This window comes from Protopterus annectens, chromosome 8.part0 (genome assembly GCF_019279795.1).
Source record: "Protopterus annectens isolate FY-2018-M chromosome 8.part0, PAN1.0, whole genome shotgun sequence".
NCBI classification, from domain to species: domain Eukaryota; kingdom Metazoa; phylum Chordata; order Ceratodontiformes; family Protopteridae; genus Protopterus; species Protopterus annectens.
The window spans coordinates 24,425,040-24,447,539 of NC_056741.1; the positions used below are offsets into that span (position 1 = coordinate 24,425,040).

General features: G+C 45.1%; 1 long non-coding RNA gene across 1 annotated transcript in view; it reads right to left on the minus strand.

The window, feature by feature from the left end:
* The window catches only part of LOC122808623, a 295,412-nt gene that overhangs the window by 215,475 nt on the left and 57,437 nt on the right, over nucleotides 1–22,500 (minus strand). The gene's annotated exons all lie outside the window — the stretch shown is intronic.

The following is a 22,500-nucleotide window of genomic DNA, read 5'->3' on the forward strand; positions in this document are numbered from 1 at the left end:
TGGAGCAATGAGAATCATTTTCAGCCTCTCTGCTCTGGCTTTTAATAGAACTTTGGGCAGCAGAGGAAGAGGCGGGAAGGCATAGACTGTCAATGTTGTCCAATTGAAAGAGTGCGTCCACTTTCCAGGCCTGTGGATGATAGGTCCTTGAACAAAATTTTTTCAACTGGTAATTTCTGTGGGTAGCAAAGAGATCTATGTCTGGCTGTCCCCATGCCTGAGTTACCCTTTGTGAAAACTTGAGGATGCAACTTCCATTCGTGTGGATCTGTCATATTTCTGCTTAGGTTGTCTGCCAATGTGTTTTCCTTCCCTGGCAGGAATTGTGCCTGTAATTAAATTTGCAATTCCAGTGCTGTGTTCCATAGGGTCATGGCATGCCTGCACAGGGGGTATGAATGAGTTCCCCCCTGTTTGTTTATGTACCACATCACTGTGGTGTTGCCTGTCCTTATCAATAGCTGGCCTGGATGCAGTAGGTCTTTGAAGGTCATAATAGCATTTTGCACAGCTAGCATTTCCTTTTGGTTGATGTGTAGGTGCTTCTCTTTTTGGGACCATTTTCCCTGAATGCACTGATCTGTCATGTGTGCTCCCCAGGCGTAGTCTGAGGCGTCTGTTGTGATTGAGTTGCTTGAGGTACACAGAAAGGGAGACCTGCGTTTCTTTGGCATGCTTGAGCCCGCCACAAAAATTCCTTTTGAAGGCATGGAAAGAGTGGTATAATTGTTTCCAAGCTGTGGCTGTGTTGAGACCATAACTTTTTTAGGTACCATTGAAGTTTCCTCATATGCAGCCTTTGCACATGGGATTAGTAGGATGCAAGATGCCATGAATCCCAGAGCCTGCAGGACTTTCCTTGCAGTTAGCCTGGTGAAAGTTGCCATTTTCTTAAGTATTGAGACAGTTGCCCTTGTTTGTCTGGCGTGAGGTAGGCCACCTGGGTGGTTGTACTCAAGCTGGCACCCAGGAAAATTTGTTGAGAGGGTATTAGTTTTGTTTTCTTTTTGTTGACTGTGTATCCCAGGAAGTTCAACAGTTTTATTACAAACGCCAGGTGCTGCAGTAGTATGTCCTTGCTGTCCGCTTGGATCAGGCAGTCGTCCAGATATGGGCAGATTTGTATTCTTTGTAGTCTGCAGAAGGCGATTACTGATGCCATGCATTTCGTAAACACTCTGGGCGCAGTAGATAAGCCAAAGGGCAATGCAGAGAATTGGTAATGGGTTGAACCTGCAAGAAATCTGAGGTATCTTCTGCAATCTTGTCTGATAGGGACATGCAGGTATGCCTCCTTGAGGTCCAATGTTACGAGCCAAGACTCCTTGCCCAGCATGGGAAGAAGCTGCTGTAATGTGAGCATCTTGAATTTTGGCACCTGTAGATATTTGTTTAGGATGGATAGGTCTAAGATAGGTCTCCAATCTTTGTCTTTCCTTGGTACCAGGAATAGTCTGGAATAAAACCCTTGACCTTGTTCTTTTGCAGGTACCTCTTGAATCGCTTTCATGTCCATGAGAGCTGAAATTTGTTTTTGTGCCTCTGACCTTTGATTTTGTGGCAGGTTTGGCACACCTCTCATTTTTGGAAGGGTGTGAAAGTGGAACCTGTAGCCTCTGTCTATAATGTCCAGAATCCATTTGTCTTTTGTAACAATATGGCAATTTCTTGAGAATAATGCCAGTTTTCCGCCCAAAGGTGCTGCCATTAAAGCTTTGCTTGGCAGGTGTAGGGGGAAGTCATTGTGTCCGTTTTCTAAATGACGGATCTATCTTCTCCACCTCTTGGGGTTGGTGCTTGCCACTGCCTGGCTCTGAAAGATCCTTGAGGTTGCCCTCTACCCCTTGGGCATCTGCATCTGCCCCTTTGAGGTCTGTCCGTGGCTGGAAAGGACCAATTTTCTGAAGGCCAGTTTCTGCTGAAATGTGGAGGTTGTACCTGCAGGAAATCTTTCACTGTTTGCATTGATTTCGCTTTTTCCTCCATTTTTTTAGTACCTCCTCAGATTTAACACCAAACAATACATCTTTTTGAAGAGGTGCATCTAATAATTTAGCTTTGACATGATCTGGAAAGGTTTGCTCTTTGAGCCAAGCATGCTTACGTATAACAGACCCCGTAACAGCAGCTCTACACGAGGCCTCTAAAGCATCAAAACCACACTGCAAGGTATGTTTACTCACTTGCTCTGCACCATGCAACAAATCCTGCAACTCTTTTAAATCTGGTTGTTCTGGTTGTGTCATTTTGCTTTTCAACTGAGATAACAAAAACTGTTTATACTTTAACATATGGAACTGACAGTTTAATGCCCTTATGGTTGAAGTGGCCGAGGTGTACACCTTTCCCCCCCACCTTTCTAAAGCTCTGGAATCTCTCTCTGAAGGTAATGGGTTTTTAGCAGTAGAGGCCTTAGTTTCTGGGTCAGCAGTATGGCTTTTGTATAGGAACTGGTGAGAATCAGGAACCCGGTAATACCTGTCTAGTTTAACAGGAGCTGGAGGCAAAGAATCTGGATTAAGGCTGGCTTCTGTGTACACATCATCCAATATATCTAAAACAGGAGGGATAGCCAGGGGCCTATGCTGGGGGAGCAGAAGAAATTCCCTGAGCCTTTTCTTGGAATCGGAGTAATCTTGGCCTTCCCAGTGAAAGTGTTCCCTCAAATGTATGCAGGGTTTCCCCAAAAGAGTAGTCCTCGGGGGGGGGGGGGCAGAGGGAATAGACTCCTCTGCATCAGAGTCTTCGAAAGGAGAATAGGCATAATCCTGGTCCTCAGAATGGTCTGAGGTAATAGAAGCTTGATCTGAGGAAGGGTAGTCTTCCTCTAATCTGGGCCTTTTGTCAGAGAGGGGGTTGAGAACCCCTGATAAGAGTAATCAAATCCTCAGCCATTTTAAGCATCTGCTTTTTAGGCATGGGGCCTTGAGAGGGGGTCTGAGGACCCCGTTTTTTGGTTTTCATGGCTGCTTTAGATTTAGTGAAAGCTTTAATAGAGAAGGAGGAAGGCCTGAAGACACCTTGAGAAATGGCAGGCCTGTCTAAATTCTGAGTTTCCCCGCCAAGAGTGGCGTCTGTATCTGCAGTAGGAATGGGGACCGAGGAGCCTGCGACCTCGGGTACTTTAGACAACGGTAATGTAGTGTCATCGGTACTCAGGGGCTGCGTAGGCGCCTCATTGAGCACCGGAGAACCGGTAGTCGGCCTTAGCGTGGTCTCAGTAGTCGGTCTGGACCTCGTATGTCGGTCCTTATCTTTGCGTCTTTTTGCTCAAAACTGGAGTCAGAGTATCCGACATAATATAATTACATTTTTTGCCAAAATAGTGAAAGGCGAACTCCGCCCGGCGCTTAATAGTGCGCTTGTTGAATCTAGCTCAAAAACGGCAGGCCGAGACGTCGTGGTCTGGGCCTAAGCAAGGTATACAGAAAGAGTGGAAATCTTTATGCGGTATTTGCTTCCCACATGAAATGCAATTATTAACTTGGTCTGACATTGGTCTGAGGCAAGAAAAGTTTCCCCAACGGGGTACTTAGCTTTCAAGAAGACTTCGGTTGAAATATTTTCGTAAATCTCAGGAGCTGGCCGACCGGCACTTGCGAACTGCTTCTGCTTCGGGCACCGCGCGGCAAGAAAGACTGGAGAAAATGGCGTCGGCTGCCTCTTTTATACCCCTGCCGCTCTGACGTCAGGGATGAAGCGACGACAACCGATGCCAGACCTAGACTTTGGAATTCAGCCGACCGAGGACCCGCCTGAAGGCAGGATAACCCATCTGTAATGACTGCAGGTGTATGCACGATGAACATCTTCTCTAAAGCAAATTTCACACTCCTCAAAACAGAGGTGGAATCCTTCAAAGCCCCCGGGCCTGTGGAAAATACGGCCCAGACCGCAGAATCCTTTATAAACGCATTCTATGAACACCTTCAGGAATGCATGGAGCATGGAACAAAACCAAGACCCAATCCTCCAAAGGCAGGCATCCTGTCTGGTGGACCCCAGCCATAAACTATACAATAGAAGGAGGAAGCTACTACATGATGGAGCAAAATCCCAAAAAGGGAAGGCATCTCTGAACAGTATTAGCAAAAAACTACGGGCACTCATAAAATAGTCTAAGGCCAGCTTCAAGAGAAAAATTGCACAGGACACTAAGGATACTCACAAGGCTTTCTTTAGTTGTTAGAAACCTGGGTGGGAATTCCCAGATATGCTCAGAATTAGTCCAAAATGACAAAAAATACACCGAACCCAGACATTGCCAACATCCTAGCTGACAGGCTCAGCGCAACCTTCTCCCCCCCCTTCCCCACCAAAAGGGCAAATATCTATCCCAGCAGAGAGCTGCCCCCCTGACATCTCAGAAGCTCAGGTAAGAGCCGCCCTCTCCAAAGCAAAAAACACAGCATCAATGGGACCAGTGTCCCGGGCTGAGTCCTACATGAACTCCAAGAAGAACTAAACCCAAACATGAAAAACTACTGTTCAATCTCAGCCTTACTACAGGTTATGTACCCAAAGAGTGGTGTACAGCAACAGTGGTCCCTCTCCACAAAGGTGGTGCCTCAACGGATCCTGGAAACTATCGCCCCATAAGCCTGACTAGCTTGGTCTGCAAAGCTATGGAAAGGATCATCATGGACCTCAAATAGATATTAGAAACCTACAGACACTGGATCCTACCCAGTTCGGCTTTAAGGGCAGATCCTGCCTCTTAAACCTGGTCGATTTCTTTGAAACAGTCACCAAGGCCATTGACGAGGGGAAGGTGGTCCACACAGCCTACCTGGACCTCGCAAAAGCCTTCGATACAATACCCCACTCGGGCATTATAGATAAGCTCACCAGCTTAAACATAAACCCCTATGTCACTAGATGGGTTGCAAACTGGCTCAAGGACAGAACCCACATGGTTAGAATTGCTGGAGCCATGTCAGACTCCAAACCAGTTACAAGTGGCGTCCCACAAGGCTCAGTCCTGGGACCTCTCTTGTTCGGTATATATTTCTCGGAGGTACAGGCCAACACAGAAGGACTGGGGCTGACCAAGTTCGCAGATGACTGCAAACTGGGCGCCATAATAGACTCTCCAGCTGACACAAGCATCCTACAAAAGGGCCTCATAAAAAGACAACTGGTGCCAGAGCCATGGCCTCAAGCTAAACGCCAAAAAGTGTATAGTCATCCCCTTCGGCAAAAAAAAGTGCCCACAAATTACCACATAGATGGTAATTCATTAAGTACGGAAGTAGTAATTAGGGACCTGGGGACCCAAGTTGATAGCAATCTCTCATTCGACAACCACGTGGCCAAAGTGGTTAGAAAATCATTTTATATAGCCCACCTAATCATGAAGGGATTCACATCTAGATCAGGGGAGGTCAACGTGCCTCTACTCATCCCTCATCAGGCCCATAATTGAGTACAATGCCTCTTTTGGGATGTACCTTACCAGACACCTGCAGCAACTGGAAAGACCCCAAAAGTACCTCACCAAGAGGATCAAAGGGCTCAAACAGATGCCATATGCTGCCCAGTTAAAGAAACTCCAGCTCTACTCATTGGCATACCGCCTGCTCAGAGGCGATCTGTGCCTGACGTATAAAGCCATGTCCAACCCGGAATTAATAGACATGCTGCACCTCAGAAAAACCAAATTCCATCGAGCTACGCTACGAGACTTGAACCTCAGCACTGAAATAAATAGGACATGCTGGAGGGTCAGATTCATAACCCAGAGGCTCCCTTCACTCTGGAATAAAATCCCAGTCCAGGTTAGGCAGAGTCCCTCATTGACTCTCTTCAAGAGGAATCTTGAGGAGTGGATGGGAGATCGTAGATTTACTCTGGGTATCACTTCTGTGTCACTGTTAGACAGATGCACAGTATACTAACCTCGAAAAAGGGCATAGCAAAATTCATTTTAAAATGGGTGGCGAAACCCAAACACTCTGGCTAGGCTTGTAAATGCCCTAAGGCAGATAGCCTAGTATGAACCTATGAACAGTGAATACAATCAAACATCTACATTTATGGTAAGTGCACACAACTGTATTATGTTCTTAGTGTTTCACTGTTGCAGTCATTACATTTGGGTAGAATCCCAAAGCTGTGGTTGAAGGTCCGGAGCTAAACAGCATTAGGAGCAGCTATAAGGTCCTGCAGAACTGCAGTGACAAAGCCTGCTCTGGATTTATAGTAAAGAGGCAAATGATAATGCTTTGTAAAGGTGTGAACAGAACTCCAAGTAGCAGCCTCTAGAATGTCTTTGGTTGGTACTCCCCTTAGAAAGGCTGCTGAAGCAGCTGCAGCTCTAGTGGAATGAGACCCAATGCCCTTGGGCACAGGTTTACCATGGTGTAAGCAGCAGAAACTGATGCAGTGGCTTATCCACTTTGAAATGGTCTGCTTTGACAGCCTTGCCCTCTGATCCTACAGCATGTGTCACTAGTAATTGTTCAGATTTTCTTAGAGCTTTAGTCCTGCTTAAGTAGAATCTTAGTTGTCTGTGTACGTCCAAGGAATGCTGAATTTTCTCCCCCTTGTTCTGCAGATTTGGATAAAAAGCTGGCAGATGAATTGTTTGGTTAAGAGCCACACTGGAAACCACCTTAGGCATAAAAGTAGGATTTGTCCTCAGAGATGCCCTGTCTGGGTAAAATATGACAAAAGGCTCTATAGCCATGAGGGTCTGTAGCTCTGAAACTCTTCTTGCTGAGCTGTTTTCCATGGTAAGAACTTTATATCAGTGGTAGCAGCTGGTTCAAATGGAGGCAGGGTGAGCTTTTCAAACACAATTGTGGTCCCATGCAGGCAATGATGATTTTCTAGGAGGCCTTAAATTTTTGGCTCCTCTAAGATACTGCTTTAGTAAAGGATGAGAAAAGATTAATGTCTCTGTATTGTAATGAGCCAAAATGGCAGAGGCATGGACTTTAATTGATGAAAAAGATAGGCCTTTGTCAAGCATCTCAGTTAAGTATTGCAATATCTGAGGAATATTTGGGTCTGCTGCATCAGTTCCTTGTGCTTGATTCCAAGCACATAATCTCTTCCATTTATCAGCATAAAATTTTCTAGTACTAGGCCTTCTGGCTTCCAAAATTACATCCATCACAGCTTTACTGAGAGGTGGTGTTTGTATGACTACATGATCAGCCATGCTGCCAGGTTCAGAGTCTGTAGTTGATTGTGCAGGATCTGATTTGCTGGGGCAGTAGCTGTGGTCTTGAAGGCAAGGTCCAAGCTGGGTATTGAGACAAGTTCCTTAGGATTGGGTACCAGTATTGGTGGGGCCAGTCCGGGGCAATTAGTACCATCGTTGGTTTCTCTTGTCTGACTTTTAAGAGGACCTTGGGGAGAAGAGGCAGAGGAGGAAAGGCGTAAACTGAGAGATTTTTCCAATTGAAGGATAGGGCGTCCACTTTCCATGCTTGTCTGTGATAAGTCCTTGTGCAGAATCTTTTCAATTGATAATTTTGAGGAGAGGCAAATAGATCTATGTCTGTGCTCCCCCATTTCTCTGTTATCATGGTGAAGACTTGTGGATTTAGTTTCCATTTGTGAGGGTCCATACGGTTTCTGCTTAAATAGTCTGCCAGAGTGTTTAGTTTTCCTGGCAGGAATTGTGCTCGAAGAGGTATTTGATAGGTCAAAACTGTGTTACACAGTGTCATGGCTAATCTGCAGAGGGTGTATGAGTGTGCCCTCTTGCTTGTTTATATACCACACGATTGTGTTGTCCGCCATCAGTAGTTGTCCTGGATGAAGGAAGTCCTTGAAGGCTGTTAGGGCATTTTGAACAGCTAGCATCTCTTTCTGGTTGATATGCAGATGCATTTGTTTTGGTGACCATATGCCCTGAATGCATCTTCCTGCCATGTGGCCCCCCAGGCATAATCTGATGCTTCTGTTGTGATGATTTGGCTGGCAGGGGGTAGAGTGAATGGCAGTCCCATGTTTTGGTGACATGCCTTTACCCACCATAGAAACTCCTGTTGCAGGCAGGGAATGAGAGGAATCATTGTTTCCAGACTGGGAACATTGACTCCATAAACTTATGTACCATTGAAGTTCTTGCATATAGAATCAGTAGTATGCAGGATGCCATTAAGCCCAGAGCCTGCAGAATTTGTCTTGCAGAAGACTGGGTTTTTGTCGCCATCAGTTCGAAGTAAGTAGTCAGTTGCTTTTGTCTGTCGTGAGGTAAGCCATCTGGGCAGTTGTATTCAAGCTTGCACCCAGGAATATTATCTTTTGAGAGGGTACCAGTTGTGATTTCTTTATTTGTGTACCCTAGGCATGTTAGAAGCCTTTTCACCAACACCAGATATCGTGGAAGAATATCCTTGTTCTCTGCTTGAATGAGACAGTCGTCCAAGTAAGGATATATTTGTATACTACTTTGTCTGCAAAATGCAATTACTGGTGCCAGGCACTTTGTGAAGACCCTAGGCGCAGTAAAGTCAAAGGGCAGTGCAGAGAATTGGTAATGCATTAAGCCAGCCTTGAATCGGAGTTCTCTTCTGCACGATTGTCTTATTGGGACATGCAGGTATGCCTCTTATAGGTCTAAAGTCACCAGCCAAGCATTCTTGCCCAGTATGGGCAGAAGCTGCTGCAAAGTCAGCATTTTGAATTTTGGAATGTCCAGGTACGTGTTCAAAATCGATAAATCCAGTATTGGCCGCCAGGCCTTATCCTTTCTGGGTACCAAGAACAGTCTTGAGTAAAAACCTTGTCCTCCTTCTTGTTCTGGTAATGTCTGAATGGCCCCCATATCCATGAGGGACATAACCTGTTTGTGCCTCTGCCCATTGATTTTTTAGCAGATCTGGCCAACCATTTGCCATTGGCAGTGTGTGGAAATGAAATCTGTATCCCTCTGATACGATGTTTAGTACCCACTTGTCCTGGGTTATTAACTGCCAATTTTGAGCAAAAAGTGCTAATTTTCCCCCTATGGGTGCTGCCAAAAGATAAGTGCTTGGTGTAGGCAGAGGGAAGTCATTCGGATTGCTTTCTGTAGGTTTGTGCTTCATCTCCTCCAGATTTGGAGGTGGAAGTGCCCCATTGCTTTGACCTGTATGAATCGTGTGCCTGGTATTTGGAACCCTTAGGGCGTCTGGATTTGCCCCTTTGAGCTCTGTCTGACACAGGAAAAGACCAGTTTTTTGTAGGCCAGTGTCTACTGAATCTTGGTGGCTGCACTTGTAAGTCTAACAGTTTGCATAGCCTTAGCTTTACCTTCCATTTTCTTTAAAACCTCTTCTGCCTTTATACCAAACAGAGAATCATGCTGTAAAGGTGCATCTAACAATTTGACTTTAACATGATCAGGCAAATTTTGTTCCTTTAACCAGGCATGCCTCCTAATCACAGATCCAGTAACTGGGGCCCTGCAGGAGGCCTCTAAGGAATCAAAACCACATTGCAAAGTATGCTTTCCAACTTGTTCAGCTGCATGCACCAATTCCTGCAATTCTTTACTTTCTGCACATTCTGAAATCATTTTCTGTTTCAGCAATTCCATAACATGTTGTTTGTACTTAAGCATATGAAATTGACAGTTTAAGGCCCTGATTGCCAAGGTTGCGGATGTATAAACCTTTTTTCCCCATCTGTCCAGTGCCCTTGAATCTCTGTCAGAGGGGGTAGGATTTTTTGCTGTTGAGGCCTTAACTCCCTTTAGACCCTGTGAAATAGTTTCAGGATCAGCAGCAGGGTTTCTAAATAAAAATTTGTGCGAGTCAGGGACCCTGTAGTATCTGTCAGGCTTACTGGGAGCCGGAGGTAAGGAGTCAGGGGTCAAGCTTGACTCCGAAAACACATCATCCACAAGGTCTAAAACAGGGGCAATGGCTAAAGGCCTGTGCTGAGGAAGAAGGAAATCCCTGAGCCTCTTTGATTCGAAGTCTTGACTCTCCCAGTGAAAATGCTCCTTCAAAGTATGCAAGGTTTCTCCAAATGAATAATCCTCAGGAGGATATGCAGATGGAATAGACTCCTCAGCATCAGAATCCTCATAGGGAGGTATAGATAATTCCTGATCAGAAGAGGAATCAGAAGAAATAGAAACCTGATCTAAAGATTAATAATCAGTGTCTTGCCTAGGCCTCTTATCAGGAGGGGGATGGGTACCCCTGATCAAGGTACTAAGGTCTTCAGCCATTTTGATCATCTGTGTTTTAGGCAGAGGCCTGTGCATGTGGCTCGTACATCGTTTTTTTTAGTTTTAGAAGTTGCTTTTGTCTTTGGTTTTGCAGCTTTCGTCAGTTTGATATACAAATGTTGAGGTCTGAATACACCCTCAGAAGCCGGTGCCTGCTCAGCGGCTCTGGACCCATCTGAGGGAGATACATCCGTAGTTCCAATACCTTGAGCATCCACATGGGTGTCAGTACAGGCCTGCGACTCAAAGGTAGCAGGTATCAGGGGCTGCGAAAGCACCTCACTGAGTACCAGCGTACCGGCAACTGGCTTAGCAGAAGCTTTTTCATCTGTTTTGGATCTTGACTGCCTTTCTCTGTCCTTTTCTTTGCGTTTTTTTATGTACTCCATAGTTGGATTAACTATTAGACATTTCTGGGTAGTTAACTCCGTTTCCAAAATACTTTGATGCAAAACTATACCGACGCTTAATATTGTGTTGGTTAAATCTAGCACAAAACTGACAGCCAGGCACGTTGTGATCAAGGCCTAGGCAAGAAATACAGTATAGATGGAAATCCTTGAGGTATTTGCTTTCCACAAGTAATGCAATTAACTTTTTCTGACACTGGTAAAAAGCAAGAAAAAAGTTTCCACAATGGGGTACTTGGCTTTAGTGAAGACTTCGGTTCTGAAATTCAAACTCGAATATTTCAGTAGTCGGCCGACCGGCACTTGCGAAATGCTTCTGCTTCGGGCACTGCGTGGCAAGAAAGACTAAAGAAAATGGCACCTGTTGCATGTTTTATACCCCTGACTACCTGACGTCATGGAAGAGGAGACAGCAACTGATGCAGGACCCAAGACTTTGGAATTCAGGCCGACTGAGGGCAACCTGCCAGCAGATTACCCAAACGTAATGACTAACAGTGAAACACGAAGAACATCCGCATGTGAAATCTCACCAGCGGGACTAAACTACAGCAGCTACCATTGAGCCTAAAGCCTTAAGACATGACATGCGGTTATCTTCTTGTTCTGAAGTAGTTTGGCACCTGATGGTTAGCACTCAGGATTGCGTAAGTCTTGCAACCATCCGATTTGTGTCCAAAATTGCTCCTATGAACTCCATGTTTGAGCGGAGTCCAAATGTGACTTTGTAATTTACTGTTATGCCTAGCTCTGTACAAATTTCAGAGTCTGTTGCCCAAATAAGTAGATGTCTGGCTGGGGCAGAAATATTCCAGTTGTCTAAATAGGGAAAAACACAGAATCCTTGTTGTCTCAATTGAGCCGCTACCACTGCCATGCATTTGGTGAATACTCTGGAGGCTGTGGTGACACCAAAAGGCAGTGCTCTGAACTGGAAATGACTGGCCCCCAAGCTGGAAGCATAAATACCTTCGGGATCACCTGTCCACTTTTATGTAGCAGTATGCATCTTGAAGGTCTATGGAGCACAAAGTCTTCCTGTCAAAGAATGTGCCTTGAACATTTGGAACTTGTGACAAACCAACTTGTCTAGTCTTCTGAGATCCAGAAGGGGTCTTTAGTCACCTGTTTTCTTTGGAACTAAAAAGAACCTTGAGTAAGTTCTGAATCCTCTGATCGGTGGGGAGCTCTTGGATGACTCTTATCCAGCAGTTTCTGAATTTGGACAGCTGCCTTTGACTGGGTGGGACCATCCAGGATTCTTCTGTGGGGGGGGGGGTGTGTGTCTTGGTAAAATGGAGCAAGACATCCACTGGATATTATCCTCTGTGCCCACAAATCTATGGTTATTTTTAGTCAGGCTCTTCAGTGCAGGGATAATCAACCCCCTGATTGCCTCCAGAGGTGGGCAATCAGGCCTCCTTTCAGGAGCACTGAAAAGGTAAACAAAAAGGCTCTAGACCCTTGGTTCTGCAGCCCTCCTCTGCCGCGGGGGAGGAGTCTTCCAGAATTGTTCCCCCTCTGCCCCTGGGGGAACTATTCTCCACATGTCCCAGTAAGACCCCCTAGGATTTCTTGAACCACATTTTGCCACTTCCTCTCGGACCTTTATAGTAAGATCTGAGAGGGGCACAAATGTATGCCCACAGCAAAAAGGGTCTTGCCCTCCTTCTTACACCTGGATAACATGTCCCTGACCTTGGGACAAAAAAGTCATGTTCCGTCAAAGGGATCATTAATGAAAGACTTAAAAGGCTCCGCAAAGTCTCACGGGCACATCCAGGCATGCCTCCTCATTGATATGCCAGAACCCGCCGCTCTACTCATTCCTTCGGCTGCATGAGTATGAGCCTCATGGAAGAGTTAGCTACAGAATGCAGGGTTGCCAGCTGGGAAGCAACCTTCACCGATTCCCACAGCTACGGCTCCTTCAAGGGTATCAGAGCTCCTTGATCAGAACCCTTTGTAACCTACTGAAACATGAAAGGTAATTCGGCAATCACAAGGCAAAAAGTATTTGAAGAAAAGACTCTTACCACATCTATCCATCATCCTGGAATCCTTATTCGGAGGATGAATAATGAAACTCTCTTCTGATGGTTCCTTTTTAGTAGCTGTTGCCACTACCATGGCAACTACTGCAACCCGTTTTGTCCAAACAGTTTTGTCAGCTGGTGCTATAGTAATCTTATTTGGTCTCTGAGTTGGTTCAAAAGAAACTGGGCTCTCCCATGCTTGCCAAGAGATCAATTCTATGAGCTCACTGGCAAGTGGAGTGACCCAGGAGGTACATGGTCAGGATCCTAATGCTACCAAGTACATAGACTCCACAAGCAAAGGACTACTGGACTGCCAGCCACCTCTCTGTTCTAAGATCTCCAAGATGTCCCTAAAAGAAACATCCTCAGGAGATGACAGAAGGGGGAATCCTTCTTCCTCAGAGGTTAGTGTCTTTTGCTTCTGACTCCTCAGTGGAGTCAGATTGCTGCTTCTTGCAGGTACTCTTCCCAAGGGACCTACTCAGTGGGATACTAAGTATCAGAAGAGGCAGGCGGTACCCTGAGGCCAAAGGTCCCACTGTCCCTGTGGAACTCCCTGGTCAGAAAAGGTGCGCAGGGAGTGTAGATGGGGCAGAGAATCTAAGGAGGAAGGTGATTTCCTAGTTGTAGAGCCAGCTATAGCCCTCTCCAGAACCCCGAAAGCTGACTGCTCTTGAGTGAGGAGGGAGTCTGCCTCAGGCAAGCCATGCTTGCAGGAGGAGTCCTCTCCAGCTCCAAAGACAGCTCTCACCTGGGGTTGAAGCCAGCACAGAGCTCACCTGAGTGGAAGCCCAGAGGTACAGAGAATGCTCAGAGGGTCTGGGAGTCAACTGCACCCGAGGTCCACCATGCTCTCCACCATGCTCGCTACAGCTCAGAGTGCTCTCTGGCTCCGAAAAGGTCAAAGAGCTCTGAGCAAAGGTCAAATTCGAGGAAAAGGAAATCTTCAGATCTGAGCAGGATGTCACCAGGCGTATCAGATCATAGGGCTCAGACTTGCCCTGAAGTTGGAGGAGGAACCAAAGGGAGAGTGGATGGCTTGGACAGACCACCCAAGACCATTTGGGTCAAAGCCAAGTGGGACTTAGTAATATCCTGCATCCTCAAAATTTTCTGGATCATCCATTCCATCTCTTCTTCTGTAAGGCTAGGATGTAGAACAGGATGTCGAAGGAGATCTTGGTCTGCTTTGAAAAGGAGATGGTACCCTCGAAGGCACAGGGAACACAGAACGGAATACTGGGTCATTGGCAGGGATGTTATAGGCTTGAAGAGGCTGGAGATTGGATCTGACTGCAATGGTTGACCTATCAAGATCAGAGAGGCTCGGAGCCAAAGAAGCAGGATCAGAGGATGAAGTACTTTCTGCCAAAGGCCCCAGTACTGTTATGGAGCCAGGTGTTGAAGATTTAGATCTTGGTGCCGAAAGAGCTCATGGAACAGAGAAAGGTTTCTTCTTCACTCTATCAGAAGTTTTACAGAAAGAAGCAGGTCTCGACTGAGCAGACCTTGGTTTTGCCACAGATTTAGGGGTACCACCAGAAATGGCCTCACTAAAACAGGATTGTAATACCCCTGAGAATAAGTTTATTCTTCTTTTCTACCAGGGCCTCGTAGTTAAAGGAACAGATCGCACAGTCTTCCTGCAGGCAGTAAACAGAGCGAGTCTCACTATATGGCATTTTGTGACCACATTTAGTACATTTCTTGAAGCCCATGGTCTTATCTTGTTTCTCAATGATGGTAAAGAAAGATAAGGCCAACAGCGCATAAACGCACACAAAGCAGTAAAAGAAAACAAACATGCAAAAGTAAATAATTTTTTTTTTTTTTTTACTAGAAAGGACTCCGGGAAGGGGGGAGCTACTAACAATAGTAGCACAGACTCCGCAAAGGGTATAAGGGAAGAAAAAGAAAAGTAACCTAATAAAAAATGGTTACTGTGGGTAAAAAGGTTTAGCGAGAGAAACTGGGAGGAAGGAAACTACACAGACTACACAGAAAAAGAAAAAGGTTGAGAAATTTGGAAATATCACCCGAAAACTCCAACAGCAAATAGTTAGACCATGTCTTCATGAATCGGCAAACAAAATTTGAGGTAACAGGGAGAGGTGAATTGTGGGTAAGGGGAGGTATCCAAGAGCTTTTTGGTTTCCACGAGCTTAGTAATGGCAGATTCTGATCTGAATCCATATGAGAGTACGAACTGAAAAACTGACAATATCAGCTAACATGCCTTATACCCTATTGCAGTTTCACAATGCCTTCCTTCTAGCAAAGATTCCTTTGTAATGAAGTAAACACAGGCTGACATAACACCCAAAAATGAAACTGTACATTTTCCATAAAGTTTGCTTTTTTCTAGGGTTGTTGAATAAAATCAGTACTGAAATTTATGAAATCACATGACAGACATGAACATGAAATGGTCAAGGATACAGAGGTACACGGATGTGTGCACTTGAGTGTGTACGTATTTTCTGACCTTTTGGTTCGTAAATGACCATGAAGTGAAGCACTCCACTCAGAACTAAAAGGGGGGGGTGCAAGTCATCCTGCCCCACAAGAATATTTTTGGCATGGACGTTCTTTCTTTAATGGGCAGTTTGGGAGATAAGGGGGCAAACTTACTCAGGTTTACATGAAGAGCACCTTACAGTGCAAACCTGAACTTAAGGACAATCTTACAAGATTGGAGAAACTGCCACTAAAGATAAGAAGCAGATGTACTGAGTATCTTTCTGGGATGACTTGCTCATAACTTGCTGGTCTAATAATTGTTAGGGTTTCTAGACATTAACGGAAGAAAGGTGGAGTATTCTAGGATTAGCAAAAGTTAACTAATTTACAGCAATATGAAGCAGCAAGGGAAGATGAAAAAGGGGACAGAACTATGTTGCACATAAAACAGAAAATACTGCACTAGACAACAGCACCGTATCTGTCAGTGTACATGAGGAACAAGGAAGAAAAGCACTCTGGGAAGCACAGGAGCTTGGCGATAAGGCATGTGCCAAACAACGTCAGGGTCCATGGTGCAATTATAACTTCTGGGCACTGTGCAGAGTTCTTACTTCTCTCTATGTGTGTGGACTTTTCCTCCCACCACCCAAAATGTTTGAATGCTTACATTAAATTGTTCATATTCATTACATTCTATACCTGTAGCTACCCTTTTTAAGGTCTCTAAATGTTTACAGTTTTTAATACTGAGACAAGCCATTCTTAAATCAGTGTACAGTTAAAGTTGACAAAATTAGTACTGCTTCAACAGTATGCTTACCAAGAGACTGTTCTCAGCACATGCAGCATGCAATGCTACAGTACTATACCTTCTGCAGCTCATATGGAGTTGCTTTTAAATGCATAATTTTAAATAGGCTTGAAAATTCTTTAGCCTTGTTGCTCCCATTACTACTGGAACTGTAGAACTATTTGGGTCTTTTTATTGCACATTGTTCTGTTTTTTAACAGCTTATTTTGCTAGTTGCAAGTCAATACACCCTTGATCCATGATAGTATAGTTCCTAGGTGCAGCTGTTTCAATAATTAATGCTACAATAATCCATGTGCGTGTGTTCTGCTTCTACTTTGACTGCTAGTAAGTAGATAAGCCCATGTGATAAGTGCTTCGCTTTTAGTACCTTTGTGGTCCATGTTCTCCAGTGTAACATCTTGATGCATTATTGTGCTTTTCAGTAGACCCCTCAGCTGTGCATATACTACAGCTGCCAGACCTAGCAACAAGACATGCAACTGTTTCTAGTTCTACAGTACAACACCTACACGCCCACTTTCTATAAATTCTGAAACCAGCATGCATGGAAATTCACTAATTTCAGCTGCTATTAACCTTCCTTTTTAACGTTTACTTTTCCTTACCCATTCATGCATCAAAACTTAAAGAGGAACAGTAATAGTTCCGCGGGACCAGGCAGTAACAGGCAGCATTTTCATCAGTGTCAAGTATGAACTATCAAGAGCTTAAACTCAGATAATTAGAGGTCCTTCAGCCTCATCAGGATTATGCGAAGTTGTGGAATGTTACAGCAGAACTCAATCATGCAAACGGACAACTGATCTAGACCCCAATACAACCGCTTTTCTGAAAGGAAAATCCCATCTCCTAAACCTAGTAAACTTCCTTGAAAAGATTACCAGAGATGCAGACAATGGTTACTCACTGCATGCTGCTTATTTTGACCTGTAACACTTAACATTATCCCCATGCTGGTATTAAGTCTCTCAAGTATTAAAAAATGAGAAACTTAAACCCCTACTGCAAACTGGCTATCCAACAGACCCCAGGTTGTGATGGTTGCTGGTACCACTCTGAACAAAATTAGTGGGCGTCACAGGGGATCAGAGCTGGACAGTCTCATGTTTTGCATTTCTTTTGCAGACATCCAATGCAGTACCGCAAAAGTACAACAGACCAAACTGACTGCAAGTCGGGCTTGGTTTGGTACTTGCCCATTATTATTACAGACCCCCAGCAAGGGAGGCAAAATGCAGAGAGCTGGTGTATTGAAAATGGTCTCAAGCTAAATACAAAAAAGTGCAGCAAAGTAGCTGTTCCCACCTCACAAACAGTAGTCCTCAGACACACACTGTCACACTGAGAACTATCATTTGATCAGTATTCCATCATACTCAAAATTCTATCTGGCCCAGTTAATTTCAAAAGGAATATCTTAAAAATCCAAAGTAGTTAACCAACCACAGTCTCTCAATATCTCATTTCTATATCTATGTCTCTCTATTTGCATGTGTGTACATGCATCTGTTCATGTATGTTAAACTGGAAAGGCCTCAAAGCCTTAACTCCTTCAAATTTCTTCACAGATCACCATGAGTCGTACTCTAGTCTACCGGCTGCTGCAAGGTGACCAGTGTCTTGCTTTTTGAACCACGAAAGACCAAAAAAAGAAGTTATGTACTCACCATAACATTCCATGTGAGTTGTTCATCTCACCTTCATTCTTACTGATGGGTCCGACTTGGCCAACTGCAAAAGCTCAAGATCTTCAACCAGCTTGAGGCAAACTCCCTATCCCATGATGCACACTGATCTTCACTCAGATCTTGTTTGCTGTCTGACGAAGTATACATATGCCATTCAGAGCTGGATAAGTGACACAGCACCTTATAAAAAGGAGACTGACCTCAAGTAGACTGGATGGGGGTTGGATGGTGGGACCAAGAATGAAGGGTGGGACGTAAGAACGAAGGGAAGATAAACAACTCACATGGAATGTTAAGCTGAGTACATAACTTCTTTGTGAAGTTGTTCTATTTCGCCGTTCATTCTTACTGATGGGCAGCATCCCAAGCACCATCTTTCTTGGGTGGCTCACGGGAAAATATTCCTCAGAATTGTGGAACCAAAGGAGGTCCTGTCCTTGGAGGCATTGTCTACTTTGTAATGAGTGATAAAGGTATGATGTCTTGACCAGGTAGCTGCTGCACAAATAGAATCTAATGGTAACCTTGCAGAAAATGCTAATGAGGTTGAAACAGTTCCAGTAGAGTGAGCCTTTCTTTTTTGTTGCAAGGGAGCATTTTCCGAATTACAAATGAAAGAAATGCAATCTGATACCATCTTGACAAGGTTACTTCTGTCACTGGAGCACCCTTCTTTGACTCTGAAAAGAAAGCAGAGCTGATCTGATTATCTGAATTGTTTCGTTCTGTCTAGGTAAAATTGGAGTTTTCTATGAACATCAAGTTTGTGCAGCATGTGTTCCATCCTATTTGTGTATTGAGGAATGACTGCAACTCAATAGATCGGTTAGGATTGGACTCTGAACAAACTTTTGGTAAAAAGGATGGATTAGTTCTGAGCGAAACTTTGTCATTATGGAAAATCAGATAAGGAGGTTTGACTGTCAAGGCTTGTAGCTCAGAAATCCTTTGAGCAGAAGTAATGGCTATCAGAAAAATAGTCTTCCATGAAAGAAATTTCAAAGAACAGGACAAGGCTGGTTCGAAAGGAGGTAATATGATTCTGGAGAGAACAAAATTTAGATTCCATGGCATGACTGGAGCTCTGATTGGTGGCCTCAAATGAATGGCACCTTTAAGAAAGGCTTTAGCAAGTTGATGCGACATGACATTGGAGCCTTGGAAGCCAAGATGAAAGTTTGAGATTGCTGCCAATTGAACTCTAATGGTAGCTGCAGCAGCTCCTTCATTGAAAAGTTTAGTTAGAAATTCCAATATAGATGGAATCTGAGCTAGATAAGGATAAACATCATTCTGAGAGGCCCATAAGGAAAATCTCCTCCATTTGCTAAGATACAACTTTCTGGTGGAGGATGTATGAGAAGATGTTATATATGTTGGACCTCAGCTGAGAGGTTCAAAATCCTGGCTGTTGTGGGAATGGGAGCAGCCAAGCTGTCAGTTTGAGGGAATGAAGAGAAGGATGAAGAGCCCCCAATGAATGGGTCAACAAATCCAGAACTAAGTCCAGGATCCAGGGATCTTCCAAGAGATGAGGCTGGAGGAAGGGAAACCAAATTTGCCGAGGCCAGTAAGGGGCTATTAGGATCATGATCCTTCCCAGAAGTTTTGCTTTCTGTAGTACCTTAGGAATCAGAGGGAAGGGGGGAAATGCATAAAGGAGACCCAGGGGCCAATTATGCACCAGTGCATCCCTTGGGGCTTCCCCCGGCAGGGGAATTAGGGCAAAGTAGCTGCTGCATTTCGTGTTTGTTGGGGTCGCAAAAAGATTGCAGCATGGCTGGCCCCACCAGCGGAATACCCTTTCCGCTATTTGTTGCTTTAGGGACCACTCATGAGGCAGTAAAGACTGTCCTGCTCAGCTTGTCTGCTATCACATTGGATTTCCCCAGATGTGCATTGCCATCAGAAAGCACTGGGAGGAGATTGCCCACTGCCATACTCTCACGGCCTCTTGACACAGAGGGGGTAAGATTTGGTTCCTCCTTGTTTGTTGATGTGCCAGACCACTGACATGTCTGTCTGAACTGCAACTGTTACCACAGTAAGAGAGTCTTGAAAGGACTGCAATGCTATGCTAAGTACTGCTCTTATCTTCAAGACATTTATATGCAGACAAGCCTAGTGTTTCTTCCACATGCCTTGGGCTGTTCTTCCCTGATAATGTCCCCCCCCCCCAATCAAGGAAGCGTCCATGGTCACCGTGGCTATGGGATTGGGTAGAATGAATGGACGACACCGAGATGCATGTTGAGACGTCAGCCATCATTGAAGGTCCTTCTTGCATGTATTCGTTATGATAATTTGGTGTGACATTGGAAGTTCCTGAAAGGACCATTGAGAGAATAGGAGCCATTGTAGAATTCGCATGTGCATTTGAGCGAGGGGAATGGCAATGATTGCTGCCACCATTGACCCTAGCAATTTGAGTACCATTGGGACTGGGGCTTTTTTCCTTGGAAGCAGTTCTAACACTTATTTTTCATACGAGAGAAATTCTTTCTGGAGGCAGACAATGCCATTGAAACTGTGTTTAGTTCTGCTCCTATGAAGACTGTTGCGATGGCGATAAGGCAGATTTTTCTAAGTTGATGGTAATCCCTAATTGATTGCAGAGATCTAAGGTTGTGTCCCTCGCATGAATAAGTTGATGCTTGGTGCTGGCAGTGAGGAGCCAGTCATCTAGATATGGAAACACCTGGAAGCCCAACAGTCTCAGGTGAGTGGTGACTACTGCCATACATTTGAACACTCTGGGGGCTGTAGTGAGACCAAAGGTCAGAGCGCGAAATTGAGAATGGCTGGCTCCCAGCCGAAAGTGTAGATGATCTCTGGATGGTCTTGTCCATCTTTATGAGGTAGTACGCATCCTGAAGATCTATAGACCACATCCAATTGTCTTTCCCCAGAAAGGGAAGTATTAACTAAAGCGTGACCATCCGGAACTTCGTCTTTTTTACTGACTTTAGTCTGCTTAGGTCCAGAGTAGGTCTCCAGTCCCCCGTTTTCTTTTGAACTAAAAAGAACCTTGAGTAAAGTTCTGGATCCTTTCTAGTCTGCTGGGACTGGCTGGATGACTTGTCCAGCAACCTTTGGACCTATACGGCTGCTTGGTCCCTGTGATTGGGTGGAACGTCTAGGATTTTCTTTATTAGAGAGGGTGGAGTGGCAAAGGGAATTGCATATCCTCTGGATATTATACTTTGTACCCAGCTGTCTTACTTTTAGCCAGGCGTCTAGGTACAAAGATAAGCGCCCCCCACCTGCCTCCAGAGATGAACAGTCGGGCCTCCTCTCAGGAGTGCCGATAGGGCTTGCCAAAGAACTGGTCTTGTCACCCTGGCTTTGCAGACCCCCCTCTGCCGCGTGGGCGGTGTCTTCCATTATTACCCCCTCCTCTGCCTCTAGAGGGGGTTTCACCATGAGTGTTCTGGAAATATCCTTGAGATGTATGGAACCATATCATTCCACCTCCCCTCCCTTTGGGGTAAGGTCTATTCGGGGTAGAAAAACATACTCCTATGGCAGACAAGGTCTTTCAGTCTTTTTCACTCCTGATAAGAGTTTCCTTTACCTTCGGTCCAATAAAGGACGAACAAAGGAGGTGAAGAAAGACTTGAAGGGTTCCGCAAAGGAACAGAAGCGCATCCAGGAATGTCTTCTGAGAGCGATTCCTGTACCCACTGCCCTGCTCGTACCATCAGCTGCATGAGACACACGGAAGAGTTCACTATCAAACTGAGTGGAGAGCTGGGAAGTTACCTTGTCCAAAACTCCTGCAGCTACTGAACCCTGTAGGTTGTCTCCTAGCTCATTCAGGAAATCCCTTTGTAACCTAGTAAAATGTGTGAGGTAGTTCAGCAACTGATGGATGAAGGCTGCTGAACTAAACATATGCTTCCCGTATCTGTCCATAATCCTAGATTCTCTATTAGAAGGATGAACAGATAAACTCTCCAATAATTCTTTCTTGGTGGCTGCTGCCACCACCATAGCATCAACAGGTACTCCTTTAGTAAGGTAAAGTTTGTATTGGGGGCTAGTTATAAATTTGTTAGGCCTCCTGGGGACAAGCTCCGTGGTGTCTAGGGACTCCCATGCCCTTCGAGCAAGTAATTCAAGCAATTCATCGAAGGGTGGAGATATCCAAGAGATGGAGGGTTGAGACCGAAAAGCCTTCAGAACTGACTCATGAGAAGGGCCAAGGGATTTCCAGCCACCCCTGTTTAAGAATCTCTAAGATATACGAATAGGAGATCTTCTGAGGGGGACCGTGGGGACCCTTCTGACTCATCCAAGTCAGTATCCGAAGTGAGACTCCTGAGGGGAATCCAGATGCTTCCTCTGGCAGTCTCTCTTCCTAGACACTTCTTCAGTGGGGGCTTCTGGTGGGGTCTCAGAAGAACATGGCTCACACAATGGAGCTTCCCCGAGGCTCAGGATCTCTATGCTTCAATGGAGCATGTGATGAGGCACACACCGGTGCTTTCACGGAGGAAGTTGCTCAAACTGATGGAGTGGTCATCAGGACGGACAAAGCCCTCTTCATAGCCTCGAAGGTCCCTCGGTCCTAATGATAGGAATTCTCAGATCAGAGGAAAATAGTCTGCGCCGGTACGGAGGGCGGCTCTAAGCCAGAGGTTGGGGCCGAACTCACTTGAGCCGAAGCCGAGAGGTAAAGTAGACACCAAGTTGGTCCTACTATCCTCCCCGGACCAGACTGGTGAGTGTCAGCCCCGAGATTCCTTGGTTGGCACCGAATGTATTACGGCAGTCAGGGATGAAAAACCTATTGCAGGTGTTGGACCAGAGGAGTCCAGTCATCAGTTCTGCACTCTCTGGCTACGAAAGTTCCACGCAGGTCGGAGAAACAGAAGATGTAGGAAGAACCAAGGTCGGCTCCGATAAACTT